Source organism: Syzygium oleosum, unplaced genomic scaffold, assembly GCF_021117445.2.
Source record: "Syzygium oleosum isolate NSW1041296 unplaced genomic scaffold, Sole_v2.1 Sole_v2.18, whole genome shotgun sequence".
Lineage (NCBI taxonomy): Eukaryota > Viridiplantae > Streptophyta > Magnoliopsida > Myrtales > Myrtaceae > Syzygium > Syzygium oleosum.
The window spans coordinates 2,735,753-2,754,501 of record NW_026607502.1 but is presented as its reverse complement, the minus strand read 5'-3'; the positions used below and the strand labels follow the sequence as shown (position 1 = coordinate 2,754,501).

At 39.9% G+C, this 18,749-nt stretch overlaps 1 pseudogene; it reads right to left on the bottom strand.

Moving 5' to 3' along the window:
- Window positions 1-9,110: 9,110 nt before the first annotated feature.
- Window positions 9,111-9,680, bottom strand: LOC115682043 (abscisic acid receptor PYL12-like; annotated as a pseudogene).
- Window positions 9,681-18,749: the final 9,069 nt, after the last annotated feature.

Sequence of the window (18,749 nt, the reverse complement as noted above, 5' to 3'; positions counted from 1 at the left end):
AAAAATAAGAATAAATAAAAACGAATTTATTGTTATTTTGAATTTTTATATTAAAATTCAAATATTATTTATATTCTAATATAATTTTAATTTTATTAATTTAACAAGTTTGTTATTCGAGAAAAATAACTTTTATATTATGGATATTAGAAATCATATTTACCTTTATCCCACCTCCCCCATGGGATAATTTTATCCGGGCTATATCCCTTCTATATCTGACTTTATCCTGTCTTGGACAAGCATCAAACATAAGATAGGATAAAATCTATTATATTTCAAATTTTATCTCGACTATCAAACGTAGCCTTAAATTTCATCACCTACACATTTTAGTTCGCATTGATCATGCTTTTGTCCTATCAGCCATTGCCCGAGCGTAATTCTCAAGATACAAAGCTATGTCGCGCTGCCCGAGTCTTCAACAAATAGAAGGTGAATTAGATCATGAAATCATAGGTCACCATTTATTTCCAAAATAAGGAAGCGACCTTCTGAAAAATGATGAGCCAAGAGATATCATATGGTGTGGCTATAAATTGAAACGGCATGCCTTTCTGTCCAGCATTTACTTGCTAAACGGGGGATTTTTAGTGGCTCAGAAAGGAACAAATTCTCCCTCCGCTATCTTCAAAGAACATTAGTTGGGACACCCAATTTTACAGCTGGTCCAAAATAACAATTGTCATAAAGAAGTCCAGACTATCTGGTCAATAATGAAAAGAAGGTGCATACTGATCAATGCATGACAAGGATATCTTATTAAGTATGGGCCCTAGTCAGCTGGCCAAGTTAGAAAATACAAGATTGGCATTGGGTGAAGATCTTCATGGATTGAAACAGGAGAGAAGTCTCCCTCAATCAAGCAAAAGTCATAGAGACTAAAACTCCAACCAAAAAGAAAAAAATGATAAAAGAAGAGAGAGAGAGAGAGAGAGAGAGAGAGAGGGAGAGGATAAGTATTGAAGTCATTCACATTTCCTTAACGTTTAAGAAACTTTAGAATAGCATCGGAAGCTTCTTAGGGTTCTAGAGTTTGAGTGGATTCGATGGTCCAAATTATTGAGAAGTGTTACGTTATTTTAACATTCTGTTTATTTTGCGAGAAATGAATAATTTAAAAATATTTTGTTAAAAATGATCACTTATATCGTTTATAGAAGTGAATGAACGAAAAATCATTTCATTGTTCACGAAAATGTCTAAACATAAATTGCTATTGATTATGAAAATATTTTTCATTAATTAATTATTTCAAGCGATACAAGCGATACAAACGATTATTTTTAAGAAAATATTTTTTAAATCATTCATTTTCCGCGAAATAAACGGAGCCTAAAAGAATGTCTAATTTTCTTTGTAATTGTAATTGTAATTGATATATGTACTTTGTTTATTGGTATTAGACCAAATCATTTACATCTTTCTTGGCACTGTTATTCTCTCAAGCTAGACGCCATTTTTTTTTTTTTCGAATTTTTTCATTCAATATTGCATATTTGAAAGTTTGAATATCGCTGGGGATGGGCACGGGGCGAGACGGGGAAGGGGATTATCGTTTCCGTCCCAGCTCCGTGGACAGTGACGGGGATGCCTCCTCGGAGCGACGGTGCCAATTATTATAAAATAGTAATTATAATACTACTATAATAATAATAGAAAATGCCTTATTATTATATTTTGTTTTATTATATATAATGAAAAATAATGGTATCACAGTTATGGGTGGGTGCTAAAAAAGAAAAGGCCTCATGGGTTGATTATTTAGAGTCCAAACAAGCTCTAACCTTTACAAAATAATTAATCGACATGCGACAATTCAGAAGATGGAAATATGGGAAAAAGAAAATTGTTCCATTGCATGTTTAGAGAGCTTTCCCAACTTGCACCTCCCGTATAAAAGCAAGGCCTGTAAGAGAAAAAGGTGTTCAAGTCTTTTTTTTTTTTATGTGTCATTTCATATGTTTATTTCATTTATTATTTAATATCGCGATAAAATAAACGAAATAAAATAATAATTTATATTTTTCAAAAAATACACAAACGGGGCGAATTCAGAGGTCGGGACGGGGCTAATACCTTCCCATTCCCGCCCCGTGCCCTGCCTAATGCTCCGGAGGGTATTGTTTGCGAAGAGGATGTGCCCCATTTCGAACATTGTTCCGTGAGGCATGGATTTCCCGTGCCCTTGCCGATCCCTTAATGGGCTTAATTCCTTAAAAAACCTCAACTTTAAGTCCAATTTCAATTCTACCTCAAAATTTTTTCTATCTAAAGAAAATTCTCAACTTTTACTTTAGTCCTAAATTTGCTCACGCGTCCGAAAACCGCCATTAATTTCAAAATTATCAATATCATGGTTAGTTAGAGGTTTATTATCAGATTGCGCATCGTTCTCAATACCCTCACCTTTGTATAGAACAACAATAGCCCCCTGATATTGATGATTTTGAAGAAACCGATGACGATCTTTGAACGCGTAGGCGGATTTATACTTTTGTTAGAATTATTGTTCTGAACTTTTAACGTGAAATTCCCGGTCCACCGTTGATGTTATTCCAAGCAAAGAAGACAACATCGAGTCTTTCTTTTTCGATAAATTAATTGTGCTTTAAGTATCCAATATTCATACGATTTCCCCATGATATATGGGAGTAATTTGATTTTGAATTTTTGCTAAGCAGGTAGTATTTCACCTAAGAAAATATTTGATGGTGGTTTAACTGGCGGGAATACTCGGCCACCATTGGACTAAGATATTGTCTGGCGACGTGGCTAAAACATTTATCTATCAATTTATTTATTTTATAAGTCCTTTCCTTTATACAATTAATTTTTCTCGGGTCGTGCGAAATTGGTGCCTGGTGCGGTCTCGAGGGGCAAATGGATAAGTCTTAAAGAGAATTTAAATCAAGTCAGAACTAGAAGCTCTATTATCCACTAGTCATGCTCACTGAACCGTTAGGTTGGAGAGTAGGGCCCAATAAATTATGTTCACGAAAATTTGAAAACAATAATTGCTTTGTTTTTAATTAAGTTGATCATCATATCTTAACACAAAGGTGCATTAGCAAAGTTATGTTGAGTACTATAATCATGCGAGATTACTGTTGGATCGTCTACAAGTTTCGATATGTTAAGATGAAGGCGTGTTTTGATCTTTAAGACTCGCGAGATGATTTTATATGAAGAAACGAATCTGAGATGTGGATATTCCAACTCTGGACCCTCTTGCCTTGACTTTACATCAATTCTTTTTTTTTTTTGGTCGAATGACATCAATTTTAGACCATAGCAATCCGTCTGAAATCCTAAGTTGGGGTCGGGCCTAATGGGGCAAAACGTGTCCACGAGTTCTGGCAAGACACCTACGCAGTTTGAATCTTATACAAAGGTATTTATCATTTAGCAAATGAAATCCGCGAGGCGAATAGACCCTGTCAGGTGGACCTGAGCAGGTCCTTAAACTATTCCATCCTAAGCCTCGTTCGGATTTCGAGATCCTCGAGAGGTAAAGCAATTAGAGGGTAATTCCCTCCTTTCAAGGAAAACAAAGATATGCGAGTAATTTGGAGGGGTTATGAGGTGTGCGGGTCCCGGCATGTTAAATAAGGTGTGCATCTGTGGAGTTCGCCCCAATTGGAGGGGATAGACCGTGAAGGCCCTCACAAGGGGTGCAAGCCACCTCTCCTTAGTAAGGTTAATTTAACCAAAGACCAAGGATCAAAGAGGAGCCCCTAATGCGACTGTCGCACCACATGGCAGTAGCACATGGTATAACAAGTCAATCGAAAGGAAAAGATTCCATGATTTCAACGCCGAATAGGACAATAAGCATATCGTTAAAGTATTTAAATACTAAGCAATATGCTCATCTAACAGTTTAAGCTTTTAGAACGAGTGTTCCCACAAAATCTTACATGGTATTAAAGTATGAAGTTCTGATTTCAAATCTTTCTAATCCTTATTTCTACGCTTTAGTCTTAGGTTGCAATCTGACCTACGTGTGAGGAGAAGTGTTAAACTATCTAACTATTAAACCACACCTTCATCTAACAGCTTAAACTTTTAGAATAGTTGGCAGTGATCATGCGAGTAATGTGATTAGTCGGTTTCTTTACATCAATCATGTGGCCGAAACATATAATTCATTTGTATCAAGGAAAACTTTTAATTAATGGGCCCGAAGCAATCTTTTTTTTTGTTGAACTTTTTAGACCTACGTGTCTGCAGGATTCAACATGAATTTCGATGGGAAAATTTTGTGGTCTCGCGGCCAAGACTGTTCTCTTCCAATTCTAGCCTTTAGATTAAGAGAATAAATTTCGAGCATTGGATGATTTTAAAAAGATATCAACTTCTGAACATTTAAAGGAAATTACAGACTATAGGATTGTCAGTATTATTGCTGATATGAGGAAAATTTCAATATGTAAGGATAAGCAATCACTGGTACAACCCGTGAATTTACGAATGGTGAAGGAATGTTATGATCATTGAGGTACTTACTACTAAGAGTTGGACAAAAAAGTTTTTGTGATAAATTCAAGTCTTTTACAATATTTCATGAGCCAGAATATTCGACCTGGTAAATTACAATTTGGAAGATAGTTACTCGATTGCCATTTACAAGGATTTACATGAAATCTATAATTCTTGAAGGTAATTACTAAGTACTGGTACCATCACTTGTGCCAAATTGAAACATTTTACTGTGCTATTGCTAAGTGTTAGTATTTTCATCGCGGCGAGATTTATGGTCCAATTACCATCCATAATGGCAAATTACTATTTATAATAAGTGCATTCAAGTTACGATGATTACAAGTAAATTACGATCCATAAATTAAATTACGATCGACGGGTGCGACGATTTCAAGTAAGTGACAATAAATTCATGAAAATTCATAAGGCATATGGATCCGGAATTGGTAAAATATTTCATTAGAAACTCTCTTGGATTCTGTTCAGGGTTTATGGCACAGTTGAATTATGAAGGACTATGTTGCTTATGATGAACTTTCACTAGATTTGTTTGATGGGCTTGGCAGCATGCAACCCATCATTTGGGCTTATTCTCCGGCCCGTCGATCCGATCCGATCCGGCTCACACTATGATAGTCTCACGTGGGGTCCGATATCATACGTGTAATGCTGATTTGAATTTTTGATCCTTTTCCCAGAATTTAAAAAATGAATTTAACAACACACTATAGTGAGATCTCACCGAACAACACGCATTCACTGGGATGCTAACCTTAGGGGTAGGGCTATTACGGGATTGAGTTCGCGTATGACCAAAGAACTCGACTGGGTCCGATCTTCGACCATATGGATTTGACGAAGGAATGTTTTGAGCCAACCGAGACCGGTCTATTTGATTGATCGTGTCAGAAGGGAACTAGCGACAGAGACCATCGCAATTATATGACAACCGAGGTCGTCCCGGGTAGAGTAAATTTAAACGTGATTTGACTTAGTGTCGGTCACGGGTCGAGCGTGTAATCCCAATGAGCCATCATTAGCCAGGAGATAAGCTAAAGTTGCGATTGTTCAATTTTAGTCATTTCTTGGAATTCGGGCGGGAATCGAGAATTTTGAAAGTGACAATTTTGAGTGGCCGATGACGTTTTGGCTTGGCCAACCTTGGGACCACCCATTTCGCAAAAAAATGAATTTTGGTTCGGGACCGGAAAAATTATGATTTTGCCCTCGGTCACCGACGTTGATTTTTAGGCCGTATGAGATTATTTTTCGAGGCCGATGTCATTTGGGGTGGCACGCATTTAGAGTTGTTTCGGTCAAAAATTGGAATTTTGGCTCGGAAGTGAAAAATAATATTATTTTATTCCCCAGGACTTTGGTCGATTTTCGAGGGCTTAAGAGGCTATTTTTGCGATTCCGACGCCATATTATGTTGGCCACACACGTTTGGGGTTGGTACGGGTGAAAAATGGAATTTCGACCGGGCCGAGAAAAATGACCATTTGCCCTAGGCTAATTTTGGGGTTCCGAATTTTGGGCTATTTTGGGGATTAATTTAAGGCTATATTTCAGCCCAATAATTCAGCCTAGTAAATTACAAGAATGTCCCTCAATTATTGGATGAGGATTAATGTGAGCCAAGTATTTGAGGGCATTTTGGCATTTAGGAAAAGTTGGTCCAACTTAGTCAAATCTCCCCTCTCTCTCTCTCTCTCTTCCCATTCTTGTTCCCTGCCGGTCACTCCTTCCCCTCACTCTCCCGTGTTCACTCTCTCTCTCTCTCTCCCGTCCTCCCCTTGCTCGGCCGTGGATTCGCCGGAATCGCCGCACGCCGCCGCCTGCCGTTCGTTGCCTGGCCGCCGCGACGCCTGTTGCTGCTCTTTGGGCCGGCTGCTCAGCCCTTATCCAGCCCATTCGTCTCGCCTTTCTTAGGTAAGTGACCTCCCCAAATGTCGCCTAGGACCTTGGTATTGCTAGGCTCGTTTAGGACTCGGTTTAGGGTGAATTAAGTGGCTGTTTTGGGTTTAGATAGGGGCTGGAAATTGGTTGTTGTGGACTGATTTGGAGACTGAAAATATGAGGTTTGGGAGGTTCGGATAAGGCCGTGATGATACGGAACGATTACGGTTTGAATTCGTGTGATTTTCGGATTTGTGACTACTGTACCCGTCCGGTTTGCTATTTTTTTGGAGAATTTTGGGGGCCTAATTTGAGGAAGTTTTCTTCATGAAAGTTGCTTCCAACATCTTGAAGTATAACATACTTTAATTTGGGAATTTTTGGAAATCATTTGAGGCCATTCGGAAGTCCATCTTTGGACCGAAACAAAACTGCCCGATTTACTGTTCACCCGACCTTCTGGTCTGTTCGAATTTTTATAAATTTTTCCAGGCCTATTTTCAAAATACTTCCTTCACAAAAATTGTTGGGAACATTTGTGGCTATAACAGATAAAAATTTCAAGACTTTCCAAAATGATTTGGATACTGAATGAGTTGTATTTTGATGGCCTGAGGGGCTGTCCGAGAGAATCGGATTTTGTCCGACTTTGAGTGTCAAAACGAGGTGGTTACGGTTAAAACTGGGTTTCTAGTTCTTCACGGAAAATGTTCATCGAGATGTTTTGTACAACATATCCAAATTTCATAATTTTTGAAATTGATTTACCATTTATTTCAAATGGATTTCTGTTACTGTGCAACTGCCCAATTTGGACCCGATTTTGTATATTCCAGGTTTTTCTCTCTCTCGGACTGATTAGTGGCTGTCCATTGAGGTTTAATTGGGCCTTGTACGGCTAATGTGTGGTTTGTTCGTGAATTGCCATGTGTGAATGGTTGGGCCATGTAGTAGCTGATTTGGGTGCATTGAAGTAATGTTCGGATATGGGTGATCGTGTGGTGTTTGTGTGACGAGAACGTGTGTTTGTGAAGTGTATGTGAGATGTGAATTGGTGCGTGGCTATGTATGCGTGTGAGGTGTGTATGTTTGGCCGTGCGATTGTTGGCCGTGTGTAAGTGTGGTTTGAGTGGAACGAGGATATGGAAAGGTAGGATTGGTTGGAAAAGGGGATGATGCGTTTTACGCGGGCACGGTAATTAAGGAAAGGGAGAGGTAGGATTCCGTCCTGAGGCGTGTTCGTTTACGCGGGACGATGCCATCCCTGACGAGATGACGATGCCCGGCCCGACGAGGTGACGATGCCTGACGAGGTCAGAAGACCGTTGGCCTGATGCGTTTTACGTGGGCGCGGTAGTGGTGGAAGAGTTGGGAATGAGCGGAAATTGGCTTGAGGTGCGAGGCTTGAGAAAGTGACGCATGGTGTGAGTTAGTATGCGAGTGTGTTTGTATCACGTGATGTGATGCTTAATTATGGGGTAGAAACTGCTAGGCACGGTATGGGATGTGCCCAAGTGGTTTTTGTTTTATAATTAAGGCAAGTGCGCGTCTGTGATGTATTACTGTGCACGTGAACGTGCATGATGGATTCCAGGTAGGGTCGTGTGTGGTTGTTAGTTTGGTTGATTATGTGTGTTGTGCGTGTTTTCGTCTGGCGGTACGTGAGTTGCGAAGAGTCGCTCTTGGTGCCCAGTGGAACTGCAGGTGAGTTTCCGAAAGCTCAAGCCCGAAGAATCAGGAGCAGAATGGAAAGGAGGATGACCAGTAGGCTTTCCCTAGGGTATTTTATGGGTTGTTTAACTTGGGTTATCCGATAGTGAAGTTAAGATAACCAAATCCCTGATATTTTGTTATGACGGTGATTTCGGATGCTAGTTTGCTGCATATATTTGTAATATAATGTTAGTTTTTGTGGTGCAGTAATATTGTATGAAATGCTGTTGTTATTGTTTGTCTGTTCTGTTGTTCTACCCCGTTGTCGTCATCTTTTTGTCCGGGGTTTTGTTGTATATATATCCGCTTCCGCATGTGGCTCTGATGTTTGGGTTAGGTCGGCGACGTTCCTGGGACGTCGCAATATTTCGACCGAAGCGGGATGTCGCGAGCTCGATGGGGGTTCGGGGCGTGACAATACGAGCATATGGTATTACACATGGTATGAAGACCCAGGTCCATACAAGTATTTTCTGTTGAACCGACTTGGGTATCGGTCTCTCTTCACGGAAGCCCCACCGATCCGACTAGTCATCGCCCCGGACGTTTTAACGTTTCGTAGATGACCGTATCGGTAGATAGGCTTGCACGACACCCCGCGGGCCCAAAGTTGGGCCGGTCACAGCAAATGGGCCCGAAAGGTTTCCCAAAGCCCGGCCCGGGCCTGGGCCCAAGCCCCGAAGGCCCCCGCCCTCCATATATATATATCATCTCTATGCCTCCATTATTAGCCTACACAATTGCCATTCATTTCTTAAATTATCATGACCTTCTTGAAATCAATATGTTCACTTGGAACTAATTAAATTCCGAATTTCGAAATTCGATTTATTTATTTGTTTATTTTTAATTTCCTACCAAACGCTACTAATTGAAGCTTGCCTCCATGTCAAATAATATCACAAACACAAAATTTCAATTCACTAGATTAATTGTTTACAACTCCCTTAGCTCATACATCCAAGGCAAACTCAAGCATCAAACACTAGTCGAAGCCCTCTCTACAGCTATACTCAAGCCTTATGAGCACAAGACATCTTCTCTGAGACCTTGGCCAAAGACCTAAGATTGCACCCGATTATCGTCTCCGCGAACGACCGCGTGTCCTCTTCGTTGCCATCTTGAGGCACGTCCACCACGTACGACTCTATGACGGTCGTCCTGCTGTCGTGCGTCCCGGCACTGTCTTGATCGTCCTCGTGCAATGTCGTGGTGGACCGGTAGTTCACGAGCCGGTGGTCGCCCCCGATGATGCTGAACACCATCACGTGCAGCTCGTTGTCCAGCAGCTCCAGCCGTGAGCGGTTGCGGTGGGCTGGCAGGCCCGAGATGACCGTTACCCTACGGACGCTCCCGAAGGTGCTGCGGTCGCCCGCCACCACGTGGTGGCTCTTGACGAAATGCTTGTAGGCCTACGGGTTCGCGAACTGGTGGACGAGCGACCAGACAAGCAGGAGCGGCGCGTGGATGGTCTGGGTCAGGCACTAGCCGCACTGGTTCGGGGAGAAGTCAGGGGTGTGGTAGAGGCGGACGATGGCTTGTGTTTTAAGGGTGTCTGGCGACATTTTGTGTCTTTTTTTCATGGTACAAAAGTGCAAAGACATGGTATGACAAGCGACACAGGCTTGAATTTAAAGGGCGGTTAATTCAAGAAAGTAACAAAAATGGAAAATTTCTTAGGGTTTTTAAGACTGTGCGCAGGGCTTTTTGGTGGCTTCAGGGAGAGTCGGTGGGAAGGACACTTCATTGGAATTTGCAAACATTTTTGGTTGTGGCTCGTGTTAAGCCGGCTCGTTGCTGAACTCATAATTGGATAATATTGCGTGCTATTAAAACTTGTTAGCATGTCGTTTTTTTGCGTGCTATTAAAACTTGTTCGTGCTAAGAATGGTTTGGATGGGATTGGAATCTACTGCACTCGCTGTTAACTAAAACGAAACATCAAATGCTCATGGCGCGAGTAGGGAAGGCAATACCGGCAATACACCTAAGCCAAGGTCCCCCCTTCGCAAGTTAATCTAGTTTTCTGAGACCCGCTTCTGAAATGTTTGGTTTAAGACGCTTATGGAACACCAACTGCCCATAGGATGAGTGGGGAAGGCAATACCGGCGGAACACCTAGGCCTAGGCTCGTCAATTATAGATTAACCAAGGTTTTCTGAGATCGATGATAACTGAGAAATTGAATATATGATCTACGACTTGCAAAGCAATTCCTAAATCACTTGGCCAACCACCTAGTGAATAACTTTGGCATATTTATTGGTGATTATTTATGGAGAACATTATCATGTCCAAACAAATCACTCGACCAGTGATCCAGTCACCACCCTCCTCTTTGAGAATGAGGAGGTGAGGCGCTCGAGCCTCGCTTTGGACAGTGTTTTTGAAGTTGTAAACACTGTCCTCTTGAGGGATATATAGGGTTATGGACATTCTTAACTTCCTGAGAAAAACATTAGATCTGACCAAACAATTTTGAGAGAAAAATCAAGAGAGAGATGCTGGAAAGTAAGGCTTTGGGTCAAGCTAATAAGTTTTTTTTTTTTGGCCAGATCAAGCTAATAAGTTAAGAGTCAATTAATTGCTCCACACCTCATAATTCTCTATCATGGGATGATCCCCTCACATGTGAACCTCTTTTGTTAGGGAAGTTCTCTCTTAATCCAAACTTTCTTGTGCACTTGCATATACCTTAACTTGAAATTCATCTCGTTGTTGTGCATGTCCTCTGCAGCTATGCATCGCAATAACCATCATCGCCAAACGGGATCGCGATAATACATCACAAACCTGTGGGCTTTCATCCAGTCTTTTTTCCACTAACAATAGCGATGCAATCTTCATCTAGGTACTAGGTTGGTCATAATATTTCTTCCTTAAGATATTCAATTAAACACCAATTGACAATGGGAGCCTACTAATCAACTGTTGGTTCTGATGTCACTTGTTGGTGGAGTACAATAGAAGTCTAATACCAATGATTTGAGAAGAAGTCTAAATATCGACCCATTGTAGGATACGTTAATGCTTAAACTCTTTAGTTTATGGGGCAAGTAGGATATGGCATCTACTGCTCTACACTATATCAAATCTTTAGTATGTAACTTTGCCGAACACCCTCACAGGCATTACTTTTAAGTAGAGCTTAGTTTGCGCACAACTATTCCCATGAGACACATATAACACATGATTATATTCTACATATGCCTGGACCTTTTTAACTTGCTCATACATACTGAATTCACATATTGCCACCGTGAGATTTAATGGATTGCTCTTAATTTTAGAAACCTCAGCGGCTTCTTTTCCCCTACCTGTTTTTTAAAAAGTCTCATCGGCTTCTTTTATCTTACTTTAACCTGTTGATGTAGTATTTGCTACACAGCAACGCACGCATAAGTATCATTTCTGTACAGTTTTTGTATACAGACAATCTTGCAGAGCTCAACAATGTTCATCCACTTTCCGATCGCGTGTCCTCGCCACCTTTTCAAACAAAAAGCGCCAAAAGAAAGTAAATGAAGCTTCGCTCTTTCAGTTGCACACTCTTAAAATAATACATCTGTCATCCACGGATGGTGCCACGTCAGCTGTCTCTGTCCACGTGGCACTTGCCAAAAGCTTACAGGACACGTAATTCCAGCTGTTTGGGCACTTTTCTTGCGTTTTTGTCGATTATGCAGTCCTGTGTGTCCACGTATCGCCTTAGTTTTATAAAACCCTATTCATTTTGCCCTGAACGTGTGTTGTTCAAGTTAGTGCTGGTGGCTGAGGTGGAATAATCAGAAAGATGCTAAAATGGAAGCTTGTTCACGTGGATGCTCATGAAGATGGTTGAGCCACTGTCGTCTTCTTTGGCATCTGCTTGCTTCAATGAACTTGGAAGAGTAAACAACCTAGGAAAAACCAGTCATCATCCTCCAGAGACGAGCGTCCTGACTTTAGGAAAGATGCATAAACATTTGACTTTTTGTTCGCAGATTGGGATATCAGAAACGACGATGGTCTAGTCATTGATGACAATCTCTCTTTCTAGTGAACTTTTTGTCAGCTTATTAAGGATTTCTCTCTTTGTTGAATTAGAGAAAATGAAGAATGAACCAAAAAAAAAAAGAACAGATGAGTGTTCTTGAAGATTGGAGAAGGCATGCCTCTTATGCATGTGTGATACGAGGATATCATATTCACAGCATTCTTTCATGGGGGCTCAATCGTGCTCAATACATACCATATTCATATTGACATTTGTACCTTACCAGACTTTTTGTTTTTATAAAACGAAAGTCAATCTTCAATAGTTAAAATATGAAATTGCATTCACTCAAATTTAGGCTGTTACATCGGTAGATAGGTCTTGTGCAATCTCAAATATAGAAGGGTGCCTTTTGAAGTATTGTAGGCACAAAAAAGCGGTGATCGAAGTGGACGACATCGTGCTTGCCGCACGCTTGAGATCAACAACTTTCAAGGTAAGATTGAGATCTTCACTAATTAGAGAGTAAATTGGGTCATAAACTTGAAATTTGAGGATGGAGATGTGTTCCCCCGGTCTCCCTTCCTTCTTGCCCAAGCAGCCTAATCCGCAAGCCCATTGGCACGTCTCATCGCACCTTTGCCCCTCCATTGCCACCGCCACCGCCCTGTCTCGCGGACTCTCCGACATAGCCATTGTAGCTCATTCTCTCTCTCTCTCTGTATGTCTGTATCTATGGGGGTGACAGTCATGCAATATGGTTGCCCGCCTCAATTGACCCCATATCAAACGTTGCTTCATTCCGAATACTTTCGGTCCGAGTTTGCAAGCTCAAATTGCGAGTTTGGCGGAGTGTACGCGCGTGTGAGAGGGAGAGATACAAAGAGGTGGACGGCGATCAACAGACAATGGTCGCAGGGTGCAATTGCGCTATGATGGGCCTTAGAGGAGTGTGAGTGGTGAGGCACAATGGACGGCGGGAAGTAAAACGATCGCAACAAGCACCACCACAAGGAGAGGAGGGCATGTACGAATTTGTATCCGTCTACTAAAACATGAATTCTACGAAGGCTAACCTTTATCTTTTGATCGAAAACCTCAATTGACTTCAGGGTTAAACTCATCGTCAGTTGAAAGACGTACGATAGTTGGATTGCATTGCAAACTTACAGAACCCAAAACATGAATTCTACGAAGGCTAACCTTTAGAAAAAAAACTGAACAAGGTGGGATGCAACTTCATAACTTCATGAGCCATGAGCTTCGAGCCTAGAGATTTAAACACGCGTTTAAAATCGATAAATATATCTTTCATGATCGATTCGACTTGGTGCCGTAGGATTTTGATGAGGGCTCTGATATCACGTCAGCAAGAGGCAAATCGATTGAAGATGCTCGCATTGCATCGGAAAAAGCACAAGCCATCAATCCGTTATTTTATTACAAAGGGATGAAAACGAAACTGGGTTAATCGGATTTTTGTCCGTCCACGCCCTGATAGGTTTCAATCGATTCTCGATTAAGTTTCCATTTTGAAGACCGAGTTTGAGATCCCATTTAGCCATACGTCGGTGAAAAATAACGAACGAACAAACGAACGATCGATCGACCGGTGGTGTCCGGTGGTGTATTAGACGATATATCATTGAACTCTTCTTTAGGTTCGGAAGAGTTGGGCAATTTTGCAGGTTTAGGTTGGGTTCAGGGTCCTCTTGTCCCAAGATGAGCCGGGCTTGGTACTCAAAATTCCTCGAACCATGTCAGGTTTCGAACGTGTTTGGGATGTTCTGCGATTGTGTTTGGATTAACTCAGGACAGGCTCGGCCATCCGAATCCTGTCACGCTTCCAGCACCGTGACGCACTTGAAGATCTAACATGCGTAGAGTCAACATCTATCTGTAGAATAACCAGAGTTAACTACGATGCTTCGCGGAGATCCGGGTCATTGGGTCTCTGTGCTCGTGCCACGAGATTAATCGTTCATTTAGGTTTTTTCGCCAAGCCCCAGGGTTATCAAAAGAGTAACATTTCAGCGATATCATAGTAAGGAGTTCTCAGTTACTGATTACCTCAGCATGGTATAATCGATACACTATCTCAACATGATCAACAGTAAAATTTCAATTAGAAACTAATAATTTAATAAGCAAGCGCAATTTTTTATTTGGTTGCATTTAAAGAAACTAACGATTTAATATATAGGTCCCACTTGTTTCGACACTCATTTGAAATTTGTCACGTCAACTGAATTTTATTAAATTTTCTTAGTACATTTCGCATTTTGTGTATGGTTTCTTATTTAACTGAATATGGTGGACATTAACAAAGGCAATGCTACCAAAAAAACCAAGGACATATCAAGTCCAAATGTCAGCAAATATTCCTGTCTCAAGATATTCAAAAACTGCACATCATTATAAGATAAGATCGGCCATGTGAATCGAACCCCAAAAAAAGAAAGATTTGCCACGTGGCATCGAGAAGGTGAACCTGATTCCGTGGAAGGGAATATTTTTTGCAATATTTTCTACCACACATGCTTAATTAATGACATTTGGTATTATTCTAAATAAATTCACCAACGTAGGCACAAAAAGAGAGAGAGAAAGAAGACACTCCCGGACTTAAACATGAAATTACATGGAGGAGAATCAAAGATCATAGTTGTGACTTGTGAGCCAAGGTGTATATGTTCCTATAAACTGCATTATTCGAATATCGAAATGAACACGAGATATTTCTTGAATTTTAACTATCACGAGCATAACTTACGATGAACGACCGGAGTCGGGTTGGGTTCGAACTCCATTCGATTCGATTTATCAGGAGACGATATTAACCTACTGATTTAATCTGACTTATGAGAATCATTAGTCTGTCGTTCTCATCTCACAATTATTTCGAAATGACGCCTCGTTCAATGGATCTTGTGCACGGATCCGTCTTAATGTAAACTAAGGGGGTCACTTTCAAATAAATTGATGATTAATTTGTCTAGAAGTAGACTCTTTGAAATGACATCGAATGACATACTAATGTTCTTCTCTTGGAACCACCTTACACGCATCAACTGCACAGTCCCTTTTTTATTTTCCTTTTCGTTTCCCCCCAAAAAGTGCACACAGGTCCTTGAATTTGCGTTGTTTTTCCATCGTAGTCCTCAATTTTGCCGTTCATGGAATCAAGTCCTTGATTTGTTGACTAGCTATCGAAATCATATTTGCTTCGTTGTATCTTAGATTATTGTAACTGCATTTCAACATACAAAAGTCGATTGTCCTCATTGGCACCAATTTGTTGACATCATACTTTTGACTAAGGGAAAATGACACAAATGATCCTTAAACTTTGACCCAATATGTAATATGGTCCATAAATTTATAATTTGTTCAATGTGATCCCTGAACTTTGGCTCAATGTGCAATATCGTCCATGAACTTTTAGTTTATTTAATGTGATCCCTCATCCTTAACTTTTGGTACATCAAACTAGTCCATTTACTATTTGAAAATATTCAATGTTGTTCCTGAACTTAAATTAATGGAAGGATAACATTAAATATTTTCATACAGTCTAATAACTAGTTTGAATATTTACCAAAATTTCAGGGACGTCATTGCACATTGGCCTAAAGTTCATGGACTATATATATTGAATAAATTAAAAGTTTAGGGATTTTATTGCATATTGAGTTAAAGTTTACGGACCATTTGTGTCATTACCCTTTTTGCTATCAACGACTAATATGTTGTATTCAACAATTCAAATCTCAAATAGAAGGACTTGATGGAAAAACTCTACAAATTCGTAGATCTAGTTGCACAAATTCTTAGTTTAAAACCACAATTTAAAGATAGTATAAGTTCAAGGACCAGATATGTACCATCTTGTTTTGCCATAATCAACCACATGGCCAATTTGACCTTTTCCTTATGCTGATATAAACTATTGGCCTAATTGATGTTAGAACGATGTTCGACGGGGAACTTAAACAGTAATGTACCGGTGGTGTTTTTATTTTTTTTCGAAAGAAAATTATATTCATTGCTCAAAAGGATACATGAGAAGTACATAGACCTTTATGGCACAACAAATCGAAGCAGAGTAAAGCTCATACTACAACAAAACAAAGCCAAATCTAGAAAATAAGGAGGATTAACAGAGTACCAGCAGAGTTAAGCACGCACTTGTTCTAAAACATATTTGTCAAGCAAAGTAATCGGCGGACAATCAATAGATCTCGTCTCATCATCAGTGATGAGTACACATCGGAAATTCCTTCTCCAATAACTATGGCGTTGCCAGTTGGTGGTGCATGCATAGGTTCGGCTTCCTTTACATCATCGCCATACAGAGACAACCAAAATGGGTTGAAAAAACATAGATTTAACTTTTGGAAGAGCAAATCTTCGTAATTTAACGAAACGCCAAAGCTCCTGTGATCATCATTGAAACCGGAGGCAGGGGACCTGTACATGGATAGAGATCGAATCCCCGAAAATATTATTAAACTCCCAAATCTAAATCGGGAGAGAAAAGCTCCTAAGTCTAGAATTAAATCAGGAGAGTTTAAATTCTCATATCTAAAAGTAGACTGGGAGAAGAGAGTTCCCACATCTAGATCGAGAGAGGAAAAAAAACGAGAAAAGAAAAAAAAACTCAAATAAAATCAACGGGAGGGTACGGTGAGACTAGCTTAAAACTCTCCCCATGGCTGAAACTTGAAAAAGACGATGGAGAGAGAAGAGAGAGGGAGAGAAAAAATCTTTTGAGATGCCAACTTTCCGTTGTGTTGGCTTTACGCTATTAGGAGGATCTAACTTGTGGAGATGCACGGGACCAATTAAAGTTTACTCATCAAGACTTACATTTTGTATCGGAATTTGTTTCAAAAGTTAAAAAAACAAAAATATGACTCGCAAACTACCTAATAAGATTAAAATAGCAGCACATATAGTCGGAACATTAGAAAATATGGAAAAATCATATACATGAAAATCATAGAATTTTTTATTTTGTGAATATTGAGATTAGTAGTTTTATTATCTCAAATATTAATTGCAATAACCATGTCAACATTTCTAAGTCACTTATTTCAATCACTTAATATGCATACTTAATAAATTACCTTTTTACTTACGCTACCCTTTTTCCATAGTTACCATAAAGTTAGACAAAAGTAATGTTAAAATAAAACGGATAATATAAAAATAAAGCAAAAGTGTGGCCTTTGAAGAAAACTTTACTTAATTAAGAAATTCTCGAGCACCCACGTTGTTCCTTTACAATTCAATTTGTTGTAGTTTTTTTTTATTTATTCGAGTTCATTTGAAAAATAAGAATCAATAGAAATTTGAGTTCGGAAGAAAATTAAATATCATGGAAAACCCTCAACAGAACATCATCTTGTAGTCACATTCACTATGCTCGCATATCGGCGATCACCATTGCTCGACTTTGCAGATCCAACTAGAGTACCTGAGCTAGGATGTTGTTGAGCTGGGTGTATTGACGGATCCACAAAGTTGAAAGAAGAAGACGTGGTTCTAATCTCTCGAACGGTGCTGATTGTGGGTTCGTGTGTTCACAGCGAAATCCGGGAGTATTTCTGTTTCGTCGTCCGCCAACAAGATCTGATACCATGTTCTGCGGTCCTTCTTTGTCTAGTTTTTCAGTACTTTCTGAACGTTCTCTAGATCAATCACAACTCTTTTGTTTGCTTAAATTTGAGGAATGGTCCGTCTCGATTGCAATGTACTCTCCCTTATTTCCATAAATAACAATGATTCAGAAAAATCAAACTCTTATTTTTTATTTTTTTTCTTTAGCTAATTCATTAATAGATGGAAAACTTAGTTAACCTATCTATAAATGCTGGGTCATGAACACACAGAGAGGGCAAAATCAATGTCAACTTACTATCAATGGACCCTCCGGGTCACACCTCACACATGATGCCCACCAACATGTGTATCTGTAGCCTTGAATGGGGAGGGCCCACTCTCTTGATGGTACTTAAAGGAAACCCTAAATTAACATTGCAAATCAAGTTTTTTTTTTCTTTCCACTTTGTATAAAATGGCTTATTTAAAGTTCCATCTAAATGTGGACTTCGATACATGCCATGTGTTCTACCTAAAGTCTTTTCAAATCACGAAATTTCCAAGCTTAGATAAGGTTAAATCCTATATGTGTGCACAATAAAAGCTACGAGATTCAAACCTGGCTAGCTAACTTGTGAAGTTTCGGTGCGCTATTGCTTATCTCTCTCTCTAGGTTGGGCCCGCTAACAGATGGCAATTATGTGACATCAGTCAATCATAGTAGGAACGAGTAGATTAGGTGGAACATCTTTCCTGGTGAAATGATCTCCAATTTGAATACTATCAAGAAGAGAGAGAGAGAGAGTCCATTAAGCTACTGTTTTTGAAAGTGAGATTCAAGAAGCACACCCAAGTTAGTGATCTGAATCTCCTGGCCTAGATTCCCACTTGGTAATGGTGACTATTACCTTCGCTGAGGTCAAAGACTAGGAAACGAAAACCCTAGCAAGGGAAAAAAAATGATGATAAGAAAAGGGGAAATCACTTAAGATAAGGTGAAATGAGATCCATCAACACACCTCACTTTCCAAGGAAAGCCACAAGCCCACATGATCTTGCTTGGGGATATTGA